The sequence below is a fragment of the Hemicordylus capensis genome, chromosome 4 (genome assembly GCF_027244095.1).
Source record: "Hemicordylus capensis ecotype Gifberg chromosome 4, rHemCap1.1.pri, whole genome shotgun sequence".
In the NCBI taxonomy this organism is placed as follows: domain Eukaryota; kingdom Metazoa; phylum Chordata; class Lepidosauria; order Squamata; family Cordylidae; genus Hemicordylus; species Hemicordylus capensis.
The window spans coordinates 182,631,188-182,650,662 of record NC_069660.1 but is presented as its reverse complement, the minus strand read 5'-3'; the positions used below and the strand labels follow the sequence as shown (position 1 = coordinate 182,650,662).

Below are 19,475 nucleotides of genomic sequence, written 5' to 3'. Positions count from 1 at the left end.
CCCTGATCTTGAGATCCAAAGGGAAGACAAAAGAAACAGCCTTTACACAGGTGAAATTGTTTTTTGAACCACGATTTTCAAAATTAATAAGGAGCTATCAGAATGCAGGTTGCTTCAATGAACCACACAAGGAACTAAAAGGTAGTGTGAGTGTGTGTGTGTGAGAGAGAGAGAGAGAGAGTATGTGTGTGAGAGAGAGAGAGAGTGAGAGAGAGAGAGAACACATACACACAAGCATAAGAAGCCCCATCTATTTTCTTCATGGATGTGTTTTCCAAAGATCTTTGTCTCCTGCTCATTCTTGAGCAATTTTTTTTTTTTTGCCTTCTTTGTTCAGGGGAGTTGTTGAGATATCCAAGATGTCCAAAAGATTATCTAGGTATTCTGTTAACTCATCTGGTGCTCTCTTGATCCTGCTTATAAACACCTGGCAATGGATTTATGTATTAGCCATGTGGATTGTAACTGCAATAATATGGTCTATGTAACACGCCTAGAGAGGTACTGATTGTACACACAGGGTTCTGAACATCACCACCCCTTGTTGATTCACATAATATTTGGCAGTGACATTGTCTACTGGTATCTGAACCATTCTGCCCCTCAAGCAAAGTATAAGAAGGCCAATGCTCTTTATACCAGAGACAGGTTTTGGTTTTTTTTAAATTATGTAAGCTATCTGATCTAGTCCATGCCTCACTGATTATTATGTGCACACATCTGTTGTGAGTGCAACAGTAGCAAATGGAAATTTGAACAAAATTCCCTGTAGTAAATTGGATTAATTTATACACCAGCACAGTAAACAGAATACCTCAATGGAAAAGCAGTCTTGCCATTGGTGACTAGAAATTGCTCCCAGGTGACCAGATGGTGATTCATTAATTTGCTACACAATCCCCAGCAAGTCTGTTTAAAAAGTTTTTTTTTAATCCACTGAATACAGTATGCTCAGCCCAGTATTGATTGAATTACTGAACCTGTACTTTCCTGCCAGAAATGTCCTGCTATATTTTGAAAAGCTGTTTGTATCCTTTTGTGTTGATGAATACCCAGAATATTAAGATAATGACTCAGTCATTATCACTGTCTGTGAGAGTGGTCCCTATCTTTGGAAAGAGCTCAGCTCCTTCTATTTACCTTTTTCTTGCCTTGAGGCTGAGTCATAGAAAAAGATGTAAAGTGAATTCTAATTAGGTATTTGCATTTGCTGCAGAAACTGCAGCTGCTTTAAGAGAAAATAGCATAGAAATTATGGCATTCAGGCAATACAAGATGCTTATGGCAACTCAGAGAGTAAAAAAGGCACTTTACTAAAGATCCACACATTCTTTGGCTAAGCCTTGGCAGAAACTGGCCTGAATTCTAGCAAACCATGTCTCAAATTAAAATCTATTATAAGAAGGAATCCTTGTACCATCTTGTTGACTATAGGTTTCAATTAGTGCAAAAAAGAATGTTTGTTCTGTCTTTGATCCATTAAGAGTCTGTGAATAGTAAACAACTATTAAAGGCTGCCGTGCAACAAAGGAAATTATTTCTTCTATATGTTCCCCTTTGTGCTCCTTTGAAGTTACATCAAAGTATGTTAAGAAATATAGAGACTTAAATAATGACTCTGGTCCACACAAAGTATTACAACAGCCTCTGAACTTCAATTTTTATTTTTAATTTAATCTTGGGTTATTTATCTATTACTGTATTGTCCATTAACTCTACCCATTAGAGAAAATAACCAGCTGCTGTTTATATGATTACTATTCAGAGGATAAAAGAAAGGTTATTCAGGAACATTTAATCTTGCCACTGGTTGTTTTCCAGTTCACTTCAACTTCTAATGCAGGGTTTTGCACATACTGACCACCCAGATCCTCAAGTATTACCCATGGACTCCCATTCAATTTATAAATTTTCTTAAGACTCCAGTCTTGGGGGGGGGGGATATTCATGATAGTTATTTTCAGAAACATTATTCTGGCTCACCAAGAAGCAAATTACATTCAGTGCAGCAAACATTTTACCTACCCCACAAATACCCAGGGAGTCCGTGGCCCCAGATTAAGAACCACTGTTCTAATGCATACATTAAATCAAAGCTTTGACTTTAAAAATAAAAAATTCTGCCCCACCTCCATTAATTTACAATCAAAATCAATGGGACTGATATCAAGCAATTCTTTATTATGGTCATCAACCAGCAGAGGATGGGGCTGATAAATGGTTTAAAGGTTGCTACATTGAGAACTAGGAAAATAAAAGTACAAATAATAATAAAAAGATACACTTGCAGGTAAAAGAGAAATTAAAAATGTATGCAAGATACACCAAATATTTGTAACTACTATTTTGTATGTGACTTTTTGTGCACTCTCATCCGCTGCAGCTGAACATATTCAACTGAGCATTACAGAAACGAGGCAGTGCAAACTTTCCAGAAGGTTGCAAAAATTTCCAGCTGTTCAAAGTGATTTAGTTTGATGGGCAAGGTTTTATTAAATCAACAAGCCTTTGTAATACCAATAAAGTTCTATGCAACAGAGCACAAGGATAGGTGCTCCCATGTCTCAACATATATGCATCACACAGCAGCTTGTGTGAAACACAAAAGGATCAGTGATCCTTCTCCATTCAAGGAATTTTCCACACTGGCACAGAATTGTCCCTTCAATCACAAAATTGCCAAAGCTTAAAATTTGTGAGCTCTGATGAATCTCAAAAGAGGGAAATGTTTTAAAACCCAAAATTAATAATCCGATTTGGAAATATGTTGTGTACAACCTGCCTTATCATGCACAATTAACAAGATTGAGATGGAGCACTACCCAGCCTGGGAGACAGGCTGGAAAGGAACAGAACCTCAAGTGAACCCTAACCCTTCTCACCACCATCTCTATTGTACACCAGGATTAACAGCCCCTAATCCTACTGCTCTGCAGAACCCTGCCCGCCTAACCCTTTATTCACACAACCAGCCTTTTACATTCCCTTCTATGCCATGCTGGAGAACCACAAAGTAGAAACAGTGAAGCCTACCCAGTGGACCCAATAAAGAGCAAAGCTGTTACTTCTTCAGGTTGAAGAGATGGTTGCATGAGGAGATCAGGCTGAGTTGGCTACCATTATACTAATGGAGTGGATGAAATTATCTTAGGAAGAGGAGGGAGATGATCATTTCCTCACCCCCACAATGTCTATAGTATTATTTATTTCTTATTAAAATATGTATATATAACTTTTCAGCAAAAAAAAGTTCTCAGAGTGATTTACATAGCAAAAAGGTATGAGAAAATAGTTCCCTGTTCAAAAGGGCTCACAATCTTAAAAAAGAAGGAACAGATACAAGAGGCACCAGCAACAGTCACTGAAGAGATGTTTATTTTTTGTTGTGTTATTTATTATTTATTTTTCTATGTAAACTGCTTTGACTTTTGTTGAAAAGTGGTATATAAATATTTGTAGTGGTTATGCTGGGCTGTTGCTGTTGCTGGGCTGGTTATTTGCTGTTGCTGTCCCAGGCTCAGCAGTGGCAGCAGGCAGAAAATGAGAAGTCCATCTGAAAGACTGAGAGGGAGTCCCAGAAAACCAGCAAAGCCCCTTATGCTCCCCTAGTGTCAACCTTAAGTACTGCCCTTTAGAGAATAACCAGACTGCAGCCTCCAGTCTTCTTCAGGGCCCAGCCCAGAAATGCACGAATGGGCAAAGCAGCAGCACCATTAATTGAAGGAGCTGACTTGGGTGGAAACCACCTGCCCATTAATACCTTGATAGGTAGGGAGGAAGGTGAAGGAAATTTTGTGCCAGATATAATCTTTCTGTGGTTTATTATTACATAGTTTTATCTTTTCCAGCATGACCTCTGCATTTTTTTAATAGCAAAGCTGAACCAGCCACTTTAGAAGCCATTATAATCCCATATAGTAATGGTCCCTGAAGTATGAAGAGGTAATTTAATTGATTGGCTGCTTGCCAGCAATCCTAAGGAAAGACAAAAATTGTCAGCAGCTACTATATTTGGCATCTTCTTGGACGTTCAGCAGCAAGGAACATTAATGGTATCAGACTCAGTGTATTTATACCTTTTCTAATGAGAACACAGGAAACATATCTAAATGTAACCTATATAAATAACACAATAATAAAAACGTTTAAAATGGTATAAGAAGTGGACAGTCACATACTTCTCATTTTAAAACAACATGTAATTAATAATGAATCAGAACACACACACACACACTCACTCACTCTAGTGTTGGGACCTGAGTAAATAAATAGTTGATATTCCCCCAAGCTGGTGGAATTTAAGCTATGGGTTTCAAAGTACACATGGAAGTTGCTTAAATGTTTACAACTCAGTGTCTCCCTCACCCTTAAGGAAAAAGTACTTCCACTGTCTTCTGAAAACAAAATAATATGGAGCCTAAGCAGACTTCCTCTGGAAGAATCTAGCACCATACTCTGCCAGACCTAACAGAGCACAACTATGGTACCTTGAGCAGAACCTCCTCCAAATATCTCAATGAGCAGGCAGAGTTATTTGTGAAGAGCAGCCCCTAAAATTGAAGGATCCAGGCAGTTAAAGGGCTTCATAGGTTCAAGCCAGTCACTTGATTTGTGCTTGGAAGCCATTCAGCTTCTGACAATAGATGGCCCATTACCACTGCCTGAAGAGTCAAAGCTTTTTGCGCCAAGCTCTATGAGAAAACATGACCTTATGTTGACTATAAATGACTTTCAAACTCCTGTAGAATTGTATAATTAATCCAACTCAGGAACATTGTATGATATGGTCAAACTGAAGGACATGTTTTATTGAAGCCTGCACAGCTGTTTGGTTCAGTGAATGAACTAAATATGATTATAAGACTTCTCCCCCTAGCTTTTATTTTTCAGTAGTTCTTCCATTTCTGGCATCTTGCTACTATCATAAGAACCACACTGGCAATTTTGTTTTTTTGTTCACTGTTCCTTATCCAATATAGACTTCTGCTACATCAGTTGATCTGTGTTTCAACTCCTTTGAAGATTTTGCACATTAAGTACATCTTTTCCACAAGAAGGATTGGTTCACCATTTGCATCTGGTTTGGGATACAGTAGCATATTAAATGTATACTCTGGTCCACCGGTAAGCTCACAGCAGCTTATATCCCTTCCAGATTTTTTTTCCATCCAAGCAATGCCCACGTCAACAGGTGCCTAGCTTCAGTAGTAGGTCTCTAGGGAGGAATGTATGACTTAAAAGGTCAGAGTGCCTCAGGCAGGGGGTCCCTCTAAGAGCTTTTCTCCACTTCTGGTACTGGAGTCTAGCTGGCAGACAGAAAAGGGGAAGAGGTCATTGTAGCTCTATCTATACAAGACTCGGACTATTTCTTGAAACTCTGGTCTGACTTTCCCTCAGCCTTGTCTCCTAGGCTTGTCTGCGCAGGATATCAACTCTTGTCCACTTGCCTCACTATTTTCTTACCCAGCTCATAGCTGCGGCTTGTCTATATGACTTCATCAAGTGTCCCACAATACTAATTATGCCTTAACTTCTGGTTTCACAGCTGGTTCAGATATCATATAAAAGTATTAGATAAATCAGCAGAAGATGACACCTGGGGCTCAGAGATCTCACTGGGGATGAGATATGTAAGTCCCCCTTCACACAAAATTAAAAGAGCAAGTTATGTGTATAACTATCTGTTCTGCTTCTATGAAACACATTATTATATCTGACAATGAGTACTGACTCTTGGCTTTCCTCCTACTTTTCTTCTCTTGTTCCTATTAAGGGCAGATCCACATTACCCCTCACCACACACAGGATATATGACACAAATGTCTAAACAGCCATGTACCTTGTACACACAACAATCATATTTACCTCATAAGGTATGCAGTCAGCCTCAGACTATCTGGATCAGAGCCTGGAGGTAACAATTCTGAGTGCAATCCCACAAGGGACTGTGTGTTCAAACAGGATATAAAAGGTACAAAGTTTAAGACTCGTCAGTTCAAATGAATGTATCTCATTTGAAATGAAAGCTGAAGCTGGTGCATGTGCTGCGGTCCCCCTGGACAGAGATAGGCTGGCTACAGTTACCCATGCCCTGGAAGCCTTACTGAAGTACACCATACATGGGGCTGCCTTTGAACACTGATTGAAAACTGCAGAAACTGTTAGTACCCTAGCAGCTTTATTCTGTACTAACTGTGACCACCCAGTTATCAGGAACTTGCCTACGTTTCAACAGCTCCATTGGCTACCGGTCCATTTCTGAGCACATTTCAAACTGCTGGTGCCTACCCGGAAAATCCTACACAGTTTGGGACTTAGGTACCTGAAGGAACCATCTGCTCTCACATCAACCTGCCCATGTACCGAGATAAAATTTAGAGCCCTTCTGCAGATATTCCCACCATCTGAAGTGAAATAGGCAATGACTGGTCTAATTTATGGAATTCTCTACCCAGGGAGGATTGCCTGGTACCTCTTTCTGGTACCAGATGGAGACCTTTTATTTTCTCAGCTTGTAACATTTGATGTACTTTTAATATTTAACTATTTTATTCCTGAATGCATCCTGTTTTACTGATTGTTATTTAATTGTATTTCCATCATTTTGTTATTTTATCTTGTGAACTGCTCTGGGAATATACATTGAATTACAGTATGCAAATATATAAGCAAATATGTACTTGCACAATTGGTTCCTTGTGGCATAATTTCTTTTTTTTAACAGACTGCCACCTCTTCAAAGAAAAAAAAAATAAGCCAGTCACTTTTTATTTGCTTTTCTTCCTGGAGAGAATCTATCTATGTGGTCACTAAGAGTTGACACCGACTTGACGGCACTTAATCAATCAAATCCCTAAATATCTTAATCTAAACATACAAGTCATGACAAATTTTCTTTGGATCTAGAAACCAGCCCAAAAATTTAGGAGCGAAACAATGGACACTTGGCAAAATTACCAGACTTTGTGTTGGATGCTGTGAGGCAGAGAGCGTAAATGTGCTTCTCTTCAACCCCTTTACAAGTAATATACTTAGAACAGAAACAGGGCTGCCTAGGACAAACAACGATTTTATTAGTCAGGAGGACTAGAACCAACACACTCATGTGAAGAAAGCAGGGGCAGGGGCAGGGAGAGTGTAAATGTGCTTCTCTTCAACCCCTTTACAAGTAATATACAGTGGTCCCTCTACTTACGAAATTAATCCGTTCCGAATGCACATTTGTAAGTCGAAAAGTTCATAAGTCGAAAAGCGGTTTCCCATAGGAATGCATTGGGAACGGATTAATGCGTTCCGGAGCCTAGAAAAAAGACCCAGACCCCCAGTAAGGCTTGCAAACTGCACAGGAACATTTCTTTTCAAGAATAAACAGGCAGTAAACAGGCAGGCAAGTCAAGGAAACCACATGTAAAATTCGTAAGTCAAGGAAACCGCATGTAAAATTTGTAAGTCGAGGAAACCCCATCTAAAAATTTGTAAGTCGAAAAAACCGGATCTAAAACCGGATCTAAAACTGCTGTTTGTAACTCGAAAAATACTTATGTCGAGTAGTTTGTAAGTCGAGGGACCACTGTACTTAGAACAGAAACAGGGCTGCCTAGGACAAACAACAATTTTATCAGTCAGGAGGACTAGAACCAACACACTCATGTGAAGAAAGCAGGGGCAGAGGGTGGGGAGGACAGAACCCCTCATACCTTTTTAACTACTTCAGTAAGTTCTATAAATACATAACATATTTTGAAAGTGCATTTTTAAGCATGCCACCTTCAAAAAGCTAAAACACATTACAACATAATAAAGATGAAAGAAAGGCACATTTTATCTATTGGGAAAGTGTTCACATCTGTCTGTCTCAGCTTCAACAAAAGAATTATCATTTAAAGTGGAGATTAAAAATTGCCTTAAGAACACACACACACCGTCTTCCTTTTCACCTCCCCTCCTGGGCACACTCTGACACCCGATGCCACTACCACCATCACCAGTGCTGCTGCTCTGGCTTTTTGTACTATAGTCCCATCACTGTCTTCCCTGTATGGTGGTGGGGAGATGGCGATGGCAACAGCCAAGCTAGCAAGGCAGCTGCTGCTGCTCAAGCAGCAGCACCAATTAATCACAAAGTGGGCAAACCTGGAACAGCAGCAATTGTGGATGTCAGAGCATGCCCCAGGAGGGGTAAGTGGGGAGGAAAAAGGGGTAGCAGCTGTTTCCTGGTGGGGAAGGAATATGCAGCCCAGAACTTTCCATTTCTTCACACAGCAGCAGCAAGCCTGACTGTTCATGTGGCTGGCCTTCTTGCTCCCTCTCAGCCAGCAACGAATATGAATACGATGGTATCACTCTCACAATCTGGCTGCTTCTTGCAAGACTACTCCTACTAAATACTAAAACGGAAAGGGCTCAAAGAGGCAAAAGAAGAGGTAGGAAAGGCAATGTTACAGTGGAAAGGAGGAGGGGTGGCGACAGCATCTACCTCCATAGCTGTTTTTAAAACATTAAAGAGAAAACACTGTGGGACAATGGCTCTCCTGCATCTTGTCTACTTGAATCCTTAGTCACTCCTGTGTTTACACAGAACATTAAAAAGGCATTGTCCTAAGTTTAGATATTAATACAGAAAGGAACAAAACACATACTACATATATCTTTGTAACACTTGAAGGGTTTGAACATATAACCTGTGGTCAAGAGCCGCCTGTGTGAAGGTTTGGAATCAGAGAACTGGCCCCATGTAGCAGCCAGCGGAACTACACCAGCCTTGCCAGAGCATTGAGTTCTCAGGGCCCTGGTCTGACCCTGCACAGCCAAGTTGTTCATTGGATGCTTGCGGGAGAGGAAGAATATAAAGCTTTCCAGTCTGAGCTCAGACTCTGCCTCAGTTTCTATGTCTCTTTGGTCTTAGGCCATTGTGTTTTCTTATCCTGCTCAACTTTATCCCTGGTTTTGGCTCCAATTTTCAGTTTGTCTTGCACTCCTGTTTCTTGTTGTGTGCACTCAGCTTTGACCCTTGCTTCAACACTGACTACTGGCTTGCTTTCTAATCACAGTTCCTGGTTGCCTGCCTCATTCTTAGTCCACTGCTGGGCTGTTCGTCCTGACTTCAGGCTCCAACCTACAGTAGCTCCAACAATCCAGGACCTACACTTGCTGGTTTTCCATGCACAGCTGGCAAAACAAGTGTGCTCAAATTCATGCAGATCCTTTGGGCATTATAAAGATGCATGTCACGTAGCTTTAAACTGTTATTTTGGAAGGAATCCAGTGGTCTTCAAACAATTCAGTGTAACTTTTTTCTACACAATCTATGGCACATAAAAATATTGTCTCTCAGGATCCATAGCTGCAACCTTGCTGTCTCACTCCTGGAGTCAAGACAGTCTAATAATCTAGGCACTGTGTAAAACGTATAGTTCTGAGTAAAAAAAAAATTCCTGAATTATAAACTAGATACATGTTTCTAAAGTATTCAATAAGTAATTTCTAATAATGGAAATACTAAGAAGTATTTCTGTATAAGACTGATTAGGCAGCTAATTCTCAGGACCTTGATAGGTTTTTATGAGCATCCCAATAACAACTCCCGAACCACCCAGCCTTAATCTCTGCTGCATCATAACCTATTTTTTATATACAGAACAGCTTCTAAAGCACTGTGAAATATGGGGTGCAATGGGCTGCATATGGAAAATGAGATGGAAGAGCATTTTGGTGTATAATGAAAAAGATCGGGCCTGAAGTTTCACTATACTCTAACGAACATTTTACAACTGCAGTCTACTAATCTTTCTTGCATACTCAAGTGTTCTTGAAAATCTTGGCTGACATCCAGATTAGCACTGCTTGTGCTGAATGATGCTTCATGCATGCAATGAGGGACGGGCAATTTTTGCCAAGCCCCACTACCCCCTGCCTCCAAAACGAAGTTTCCAAGACCCTAAGGAACATGTTTTTGGGAGGCAGAGAGGACTGCAGAAGGAAGAAGGGGATCAGCAAAAATCACAATTCCCCCACGGCATGCACAAGATTAGTCTGAATATTAACCACTGTCTTCTATTATGTCCATCATCCAGTATGCATTTATTCTCTGCTTCTGTCCTTTTTCTTTATCATTATCCCTGTAACACTGACAAAAGAGGAGGTCATTAAATCAAATCGAGTACTTAATTCCTTGCAAAGCACTATGAATAATCATGTGCGAGTAAAACAGTATATCAAAAAAAGTTATATTAGACAAATGAAACCATGAAGAGAAACATTTCTGTGAAACTCTTATGATCTCAGGTGCTAAAAAATAGCTCCATCTTTCCTTTGCAAATCTGTCAGTTCTAAGAAGCTATTCGTCAATGGGTCTATTCAGATATAAGACCAAACTGGTGCTATGAGAACTAGTATTGAGGAACCATAGGCTCATGTGCAGTCTCTTTCCTTCCACTCCTCCTGTCACATGCTGTGATGCAGAGCCTCTCCCACTTTAGTAGTGAACTATAATTTTCTTTTGTTCAAATGGGTAAATCATAGTTTGTCCATTTAGAAGAAAAGGCAAACTATGGTTTACTGTGAAACAAGGATTGGAAGTCTAGGATTACAGAGCAGGAGAGGAAGAAGGAGACAGAAGGTAAGCCCAAGGGTCCTTAAAACTTGTTCTCATGATGCCAAATCATTGACACCTTGTGATGCCAAACTTCTGGCTTTGTCTTATGACTAAAGAGGCACATGTGTGTGTGGAAGGCTTCTTGTAATTAAAACTTTAATCCTTGAAAATTGTATGTGCCTATGTGCCCAGCCTTAAATGAACCACAGAAAACTATATTACAAATAATAATAATTAATAATTAATAGCATTTGTATAGCACATTCAAGTATTCAAAGCACTTAATTATTATCTGTTATAATCATTTCAACAACTCTGTAAGATAAGGAACCTGCTGAACAACAAAGGAGCTTCTCTTATAGTGTTTGAGGGAAGGGGAGATACAGGACCACATAACTATCTGGCAAATCTCCGTCAGGGGGTCATGTGCTGTGAAGGCCGCTGTGGTGGAGGTGATGTGGGTAGAATGTGCAATAATACCCTGTGGGACCGGAAGGGATAGCATCTGATATGCGGTGGTGATGCGTGCCCTAATCCAGGATGCCAGAGTTGCCTTGGTGACCATTGATCCCAAGGATGCAGTGTGGAAGGAGACAAAGAGTGACTCAGACCTTCTTAGCTCTTCTGTTCTCCTCATGTAAATGCGCAGAGCCCTGGTTGTGCCACAGGAGTTCCTTCAAGTGCTTAGGACTCAAGCAAAATGAAGGTAGCACAATTGCCTGGGCACAATGGAAGATGGAGTTCACCTTCAGAATGAAGGTAGGATCTGTCTTCAGGACCACCACATCTGGCTGAAACACGCAGAGCTCCTTTCACACCAAAAGCAACTCCCAATTCCTATACCCTGGGGGCTGAAGTGACCACAACTAGGAATAGGACCTTGTATGAAAGGTATTTAAGGGGTACTGAGAGGAGCAGCTCAAATGAAGCCTGGATCAAAGCATCCAGGATTTTACTGAGGTTCCAAGAAGGGAACCGATGGACTGTCAGTGGGGCGATATTGACAGCCCCCACAGAAACCCCACAGAAACACAGATATGTGTGGGTGTAGTGAGGAGCCATCGGCTCTTTTAAGCTTGAGTACCAAAGGCAGTGCTGAAGCTTGGTGTCTAAGAGTATTTGGCTGGAGGCCCTGGTCCAGACCCACCTGGAGGAATGCCAGTACCTGTGGTACCATAGTTGTGAGAGGCTCTGTTCTCTTCCTTGCCCGTCTAAGGAAGGTAGCCCAGGCAGCCTGATAGATTGGATTGGTGCTTGGGTGCTGGGAGGCCAGAATGGTGTTTTGTACAGCTCTGTAATACCCTTCCGCCTCCAAGACTGCGCGCTCAACCTCCAAGTGTGGAGTTGTAGCCAGTCTGGGTCCAGGTGGAGCAGGGGTCCCTGAAATAGTAGGTCCGGCCATTGAAGAAGTGGCCATGAGGCTGTGGTGGACAGTGCTAGCAGGTCAGTGAACCACAATCGCCTTGGCCAGAGAGGGGCAATCAATATTATTCCTGCCCTTTCCCCGCGGAGCTTTGACAGCACGTTTGGAATTAGCGCTTAGGGTAGGAAGGTGTACAGGAGGCCTGGGGGCAAAGGGGACATGAGTGCTTCTGTGCCCTCCACCAGTGGGTGCTAGAAGCACATGAAAAAATGTGGCAATTTGTTGTTGGTCAGAGATGCAAACAGATCCACCTGGGGAATCTGTTAAAATTCCAACACCCAAGTAAAGTTGAATTTGTAAGAAGACTTCAGGGTGGATAGCCCACACCGACTGGATCACTGTCTGGTAGCTGAGCCAGTCAACCTGAGTGTCTGCAGAACCCACTGAGGTGCTCTGCCCTGATTGAGGCTAGGTGCATCTTGGCCTATTGAAATATTAGGTTGGATTCATCCATCAGGGATAGGGACCTGGTCCCTCCAGGACGGTTTACATGGGATCTGGCTGTTATGTTGTCTGAATCAGAATGTGCTTCCTGTGCACTAGGTGTAGGAAGTGAACCAGAGCCAGTTTGAAGGCTCATAGTTCCAGCCAATTGATGCTGTGGTGAATGAATGGATGAATGAGTCTTTATTACAGTCAATGACCCATAACAAAAGCAAGACAATACAACTCATTTCACAAAATACAGAAAAGGGGGGTGGGAAATAGTGAACCAATCATTCTAATACCATTTACTCAAACAATTTAGATCTAATCTTGACTGCTGCTGCACAAAATTTAGCCACATTCAGTGTTATATGTTCACATTCACTACAGTCTGCTAACAGAAAAGAAACATACCCATCTTCAGTTCTACCAGGGATATTCAATAAAAGAGGGGCAATCAGTTCAGAACGAATATCCTTATAGAATAAACAATATAACAAAATATGAATCACTGTTTCTACACCTTGGCCACAAGGACAAATCCAATTGTTAATAGGAATTTTCTTATACCTGCCCTCTATTACAGCTGATGGTAATGCATTACATCGTGCAAGGGAGAAGGCTCTTCTCTGGGACTTGGTAGCTAAATTGAATAAATATTGTGCAGGTTTTGGATAATTTGTAAAACTGCCTAAGAAGTCACCTGCAGAAATTTATGCAAGATCACTCTGTTTTTCAACATCTGCTATACACTGCTTAATAAACCTCTTAGCATTATCAGGACCCAAAGATCTTAACAGCTGCGCTGAGAGACCATACTTGGCTAGCATATCATGAATGCGATTTCCCCAAGTAGATTTAAAACTATCTTCCAGCACGAGGGAGGCCAGGCCTTTAGGAAAAAACACAATTTTACACCAGAAATTAAATACATACCTCCAGGACTTGGCCTTTACTCTTATTAGGCCAGCTTCAAGTCACAAAATTACATTTGATACACAGCACAGAGAATAAGGAACACACAAACTTAGATTGAACCAGCTCCATTAATGAAAGATTGTGGACTACAAATGACAATACCATACAACAGTTCCACAAGAACTTTGGCTTCATATGCCTTGACTTCCGCAGGGATATGATGACCACCTCTGGAGAGGAAAAACCTTAAAATGGCCGAAGCATTTTTTTTTGCATTAATTGTAACATAGTCCAAATGCGCTGTCCAAGACCCATTCTCGCTGAACACTATACCCAAATATTTATAGAGCCAAACTTGCTCAATAACCTCCTCCATACGTGCCACGTAGGTCTTTTTGCAAACGCCATGACCTTAGATTTAGTTAGTTTCTCCTCCTTGCAATATTGAGCTAGCTTGCACAAAAATCTTCTCATGCCTACCACTGTTCTAGTTAATATAACAGCGTCGTCCGCATAAAGCAAGACCGCTATAGATTTACATGCTAATTTGGGGGGGATGAAAATCACATTCCACTAAGGAATTTATGTAAAAGTTGAAAAGGGATGGTGCCAAAATGCATCCCTGTTTCACCCCCCTCAGTGTCGCAACAGGCCAAGACAGATGACCCAGAGCACTACATCTCACCCTCAGTGAGGTATTTTCATGCAACATGCGAATATGATGGAGCAGCCTACGGTCAATAGAGGAGTTAGGAAGTTTATTCCATAATCTCTCTCTGGATATCGAATAAAATGCTGCCTTAAAATCAATAAAGGCAGCATACAATGGAGAATATTTTTCAGCCAAATGTTACAACACCAAGGCCTGGTCAAGAGTCAATCTACCAGCCCTGAACCCCACCTGTTCTTCTCTAAGTATGGACTCCTGGTCCATCCAATCAGCAAGCTTAATATACAAATGCCTAGCATATAGCTTGCTGATAACACTTAGCAAACTAATTGGTCGATAATTTGAGGGGTTCGAGCGAGAACCCTTCTTATAAATAGGTATGACTATAACAGTTTTCCACTCCTCCGGGATACAAGCAACCTGATCAATATAAGACAATAGCCTAGCAAGTACAGGGGCCCACCATTCGATGCTTGATTTCAGCAATTCAGAAGGGATCTGATCCAACCCTGAGGCCTTGCCTGCTTTAAGTTGAGTTATTAAACTACTAGTCTCCTTAATGGAGACTGCCGGCCATGATGGTAAGGGATCCAGCTGGGGCAACATAGGTGTCTCTCCAAAGGAAGGCCTCTCATATAGGGGCCTGAAAATGGGAAGTCCAAACATCTGCAAAAATAGGACAACCCACACCCTTTCCCCTGCCCTCAGGATGAATCGATACAATATGCCAAAAGGTGTTGTTATGATTGCTTCTAGCAGCAACCCTTAATCTTTCCCATATTACCCTAAGTGCCTCTCTCTTTTTCTTTTTTATTAATGCTTTATATTGCTTTTTAAACTCCAAAATATGGTACTTGATGCTGTGGTGTCTCCCCTCCGACGACCATTGGCCTTGTGCCATCTGCCTGTCGAAATGCACCCCCCCCATCCCAACAGACTGCGTCCACCATAACAATGATCCTGGTGGGCTCTCTTAAGGGGTTGCCCTTCATCACTGTTGGGAAACTCCACCTGATCAGAGACTGATACATCTGCTTGGGAAGAGGAACCATCCCGTTGGTGTGGTTTGTGATGTTGTTCTGGAATGGCAGAAGGATCCATTCTATGCACACAATCATGGAACCCAGGTCCTGCGCTAATACCATGACATCTGCCTATTATCACTGCAGCAGCAGCTTGATCTGTCGGCGGATTTTCTCTCTCCTGTCCAGGGACAGGGAGATGGTCGCCGAGGTGGGATTGAACCAGGCTCCCAGATGCAGTAGCATTTGGGGTGGGATCAGCTGGCTCTTTGTTTTGTTCACCATGAAGCCATGTGACTGGAGTATTTTTTTTTAAATTATTATTATTGTTATTATTATTATTATTACATTTATATCCCGCTCGTCCTCTAAGGAGCCCAGAGCGGTGTACTACATACTTGAGTTTCTCTTTCACAACAACCCTGTGAAGTAGGTTAGGCTGAGAGAGAAGTGGCTGGCCCAGAGTCACCCAGCTAGTTTCATGGCTACAATGGGGATTTGAACTCGGGTGTCCCCGTACTAGCACAGCCTGGCGAATGTCCACCTCCACCTGGCCTAGGGACTGCGAGCAGACCAGGATATTGTTAAGGTACACACATACCCGGAGACCTGCCCCCCTTCCTCTCATGTGAGCCACAACTGCTGTCAATATTTTGGTGAATACCCATGGCACAGAGAAGAGTCTGAATGGCAGGGCTTTGTACTGAAAATGTTTCTGGTTATAGCAAAATCTCATGAATCTCCTATGGGCAGGTAGGATTGGGATGTGGAGAAAAGCCTCCATAGACTTTATGGAGGCTTTTCTCCACATCCCAATCCTACCTGCAGTCACCTGGAGTGATGGCCTCCATTATGGATAGGAGGGCTACCATGCAAAACCACCCCTTGTGAATGAAGCAGTTGAGCTGCCTGAGGTTCAAAACCACATCCCATGTTCCCTTTCTCTTGAGTACCAAAAACAGAATAGAGTAAATGCCTCCACATAATTCTGTTGATGGCACTGGTTCTACGGCCTGGATCTGAATCGGGTGATAAATCACCTGCTTTATCTGGTGATGTTTGGATGGGTTCTTGGACCAGGGAAGATGATGAAGTGGTTGTGTGGAAGGGCAGCAAACTCAAGGGGCAATAGCCTGCCTTTAAGGTGTTGAAAAGCCACTTATCCTGTGTTGATAGAGCCCACTTTGAGACAAAGTGTGCCCACCCTCAGACAAAGTGCTGAAAGCTGCCCCCTACTGGCAAGTAGTCAATTTTGCTTGCTGTTGAGCCTTACTCCAGCTAGGGAAGTGTGGTGCTGAAGTGTCTGCCGGAAACCCATCTTGTTTCTGGGTCCCCACTGGTTACTGGATGAGGCAACACATCCTATTACTGGTCTCCCACTGGGGGCAGCCCTGGGGCTGGAATGCTCTGCAGTCCCAAAACCTGGAACCCTGTTTGGAGAAGCAAAAGGAATGACGGTTATTGCAGAACTACTTACACGTATCCCTGAGAACCAAAGGCACAGCCTTCTTCTTGTCCTGTGTTTCCACCGGGATAGGTTCCAGCGATTCCTCAAATAGCTTGCCTCCTTTGAACACAGTGGGTGCCAAATTGATTTTGGACCTAGCATCCACCTGCCATCCATCTTGAGCCATAAGGCCCTGCAGAAAGCCACACTGGCTACCATCATCCTGGAGGACGCCTAGATGGAGTCCAGACTTGTGTTGGCCATGAAGATGGAACATAGGAAGCTGCCATATACTGAGTCAGACCATAGGTCCAGCTCGCTCAGTATTGTCTACGCAGGGCAGATCCTATTGTCTATCAACCAGGGCAGATCCTGTTTAGCTCAAGGGGACAAGTCACACTTGCTACCACAAGACCAGCTCTCTTCCCACCCTAAGATGGCTGCCTTGGCCAGCTTATTCAGCCCTTAATGCATTACCTTTTGGCCTGGGTCTATTTTGGCTAGCAGGTCCTTGACCCATAAGAGAGAAGCCTTTGTAAAAATATATGAGGATGCCAAGGCCAGAATGGAAATGGCTGTCTCCTCATGGAGGAGAGTGTCAGCCCTCCTATCCTCTGGGGCCCTGAACTGCTCATCTCCATCCTTATTCATGATTGTGCCAGAGACCAACAATGCAACGGGCACATCTAGCATAGATATGGCAATCTCTGCCATAACCTTGCAGAATAGAACATATAATTTGGGGGGGAAGGAGACCAAAATGCCCTGCTTTGTAGATGTGGGATTACCCTATTCAGCAAGCAGAGTATTGCAGAAAAGAAGGGGGAAGGGCATCACTGGTTGCTGATGACTAGTGGGTGGGAAGACATCCTGTGACAAGGATGATTGTCCCATGCTAACTGGTGCCTCTGTCAGCGAGGAGGCAGTGTTAATGGCCCTCTTGCCAAATAGCCAAAATCACCTCATATCACCTCCTGTGAAAATAGCTGCTAAATCGAGCTTGTGGGCTGTGAGGACTCTTCCTCAGAAATCTCACCTTCCTCTCTATCTGTAGTATTGTTATTAGCAATAGCAATAGCAATAGCAATAGCACTTACATTTATATACCGCTCTATAGCCGGAGCTCTCTAAGCGGTTTACAATGATTTTAGCATATTACCCCCAACATTCTGGGTACTCATTTTACCGACCTTGGAAGGCTGAGTCAACCTTGAGCCCCTGGTCAGGATCGAACTTGTAACCTTCTGGTTACAGGGCGGCAGTTTTACCACTGCGCCACCAGGGGCTCGGGTCCTCAGTGCTAGAATCCAAGTCCTGGGGCCCAGCCTCTGTGGGGTCCCCTGCTGCTGCCCTAGATGTGGAACTGGTCAAATTACTATCACCCCCACGGTGATGGTGGAAGCACCTGGGCTCCAGGGATTCTGAGCCGGAGTCAGAAGATGAGCAGCTGCGTCTTCCACCTCACCTGGGCCTAGGCGCCACAGTTCTGTTCAGTCTGCTGAACGGGGGGTGATGACCTGATAGCCCCTGTTCTCTAAGGGTTGGCTCGTGGGCACTTGCTGTGGCGTGTGCCTGGGCCATTGGGGCAAAACTGATGGGGTTTGCTAGTGCCCTCACTTCCCGTGCTATCATCTCCTTAATTGATTAGGAAAGGTTCTGTGGTTGGGCTCTGAGCTCTCTTGCCACCATTTCCCTAAGCCACTCTGAAATATCATGTGGGAGTTCCTGATCCCAGCACAAGCAACTCACCAGGTGGTGGCTGGAGGTTTCTGCTGTCAGTTGCTGCCACTGATCAGATGGTTCATTGTCACAGCACTCTGTCTTTACCTCATTTGACCTATTGTACGGCTCCAGCTGTTCCTAGTGTGACGTGGCAGTGCTATGGCATGAACCACGTGGTTCTGTGGTGGAGCAGGGTGGCACATCCAGTTGCTGAGTGAGTAGACACTGGACCAGAGCTGCTCTATACTCCACCCCTTTGTGAATGTGCACGCTGGAGGGTTGCCATTGAGGGCGAGAGGTTCGGAGACGTCGCACAAGCTGCAGCGCACTGGCAGTGATAGTGGCTCAGGGGCTGTGCCCTGCTGGGCGAAAGACAGCCTGTCCAACTGCCTGAGCAGCAGCACAGTGGATGATGGCAAGCACATGCACTGGCCTAGCAGAAGCATGAGTGGCATGGCCGTCTGTATGCCTGGCAGGGCAGATGACATGCTGGGATGCACCCTTGCAGCTGCTGTAGTGGGAGGCACTGCTGGGGTTGTGCTGGCTGCAGGCACCGAGAGGCCAGGTGGTGTGGCTGCTGTGAGGCTGTGTGCCGCATGGTTCATTGGTATGGCCACCAAGGGGTCAAGCACTGTGGCCACCGAGAGGCTGGGCATCGCTTTTGCCACAAGCTGAGGCTGTGCAGCCATTAAGGGGCTGCAAAGAATGGCCTCTAAAAATCCCGATGGGGTGAGTGGCAAGAGGCCTGAAGATGCAGCCTGCTGCAGGGTGGGGAGTGCAGTCAGCTGTGAGGTGGGCATTGCCTGTAGCAAGGAGGGTGCTGCCAAGAGAAGTAAAGCCATTGCTGCTAGGACCACAAGTGTGAGTGTGGTGGAGGGAATGGTAAGTGGGGCCCCAGCTGGTATTGGAAGGCAATTGGGCTTCTCTGGGTCCCCCAGCCCCCCTTGCTGCTGCAATGAAAGCAAATCGTTGCAGGCTACCTGCAGGAAAATTATCTCACTTTGCCAGTGCGTAAGGGGCTTGTGCTTAGTTCGTGCCCCTTTGCACCCTTTAATGGTAGATTCTTTGCTCTTCCGCTGCTCTGGCACATGTGGTGAGGAGGCAGTAATATGGTGGTGCCACTTAGGGGCCTTGGGCTTGTGCTTAGCCCTGCCCCTTTCCTCCATGCCAGGGGCTTCAGAGAGGAAACCCGTTAAAGTTTGCCCTGGCAGTGTGGGATCCATGCCAATTATATCTCTCCAATTAAAAAAACC

General features: G+C 43.6%; 1 protein-coding gene across 5 annotated transcripts in view; it reads right to left on the bottom strand.

Annotated features, from left to right (window-relative positions):
- Positions 1-19,475, bottom strand: part of SLC12A7 (solute carrier family 12 member 7) — a 204,045-nt gene that overhangs the window by 130,629 nt on the left and 53,941 nt on the right. The gene's annotated exons all lie outside the window — the stretch shown is intronic.